Raw genomic sequence first — 988 nt, forward strand, 5'->3', positions numbered from 1 at the left:
CAGAAGAAGTCTAACCCTTTCCCTTCCTGTTACTACCTCATCCTGGTTTGGAAGCAAAAATGCAAGCACTTCTTGTGGCCAGAAGTAGGTTACAGAAGCATTAGGGAAAGACTATGTTTAGAAGGAACAGACATGAACTGGCAACAGATCCCGCTTAAGTTCTATCATCATATAAGCCTAGAGAAGCCTTATTTTATTGTGATGTCTCCTTTCTCCGCTTGCACTCCATGTACAGCAATAAGAGACCCCAGGAGCCATCGTGGTGTCCACTCCATCAGGAGTTCCTTAGTGGCAACAGATGGCGTTGGACCCTGCATAGCTGACAGCTGTGGCATTATATTGGTGAGCTCCATTAGCTCTAGCTATTGCTCAGCCATCCATGGTTAAAAAATTATTAAAATAACTCCACAAACACAGAGACAAGGTTCAGTGCAACAGTGGAGGCAAAAAGAATTAAAAAGGGGGTATCCTCTGCAATATGTGCATATTTTATGGCAGTGATTTTAATTTACATTTAACAAGGAGAGCAAGAAAAAGAAATGCTACGTCCAGATACATAATGGAGTCCAAGTTTAAAAAGCACTCTAAACCTAAGACTGAGTGACTGAAAAGGTGAATTAGTATCTTAGGAAACTGGAATAAAAACTGGAATTCAGCTTTAAATATAGCATTTGCAAATGGCAAACGCGGTGTGGGTATATGTAAAGAAGCTTCCCATGACTCTCTGTACTGACCGTAAATGAAGTAAGAATTGCATTTTAAAACACAAGGGGCACCTGCATACGTGCCTGGTGTCTGCCCCAATGAGTGCTCATTAGCACATATTGGAGCAGACTTGATTAACTGAGTCTGGTGGAGCATGCTAATTAGCATCCAGCAGCCTTGGCATTTCATGTAGTCAGCATCCCCGTGTTTCAAAATGGTGGTGGTGGTGCTTTAACTAAAGCTTGTTGAGACACTGGCTTCCAAGAGTTGCTCTAATTCAAGC

This window comes from Gavialis gangeticus, unplaced genomic scaffold (assembly GCF_001723915.1).
Source record: "Gavialis gangeticus isolate Ggan-Ray unplaced genomic scaffold, GavGan_comp1, whole genome shotgun sequence".
NCBI lineage: Eukaryota > Metazoa > Chordata > Crocodylia > Gavialidae > Gavialis > Gavialis gangeticus.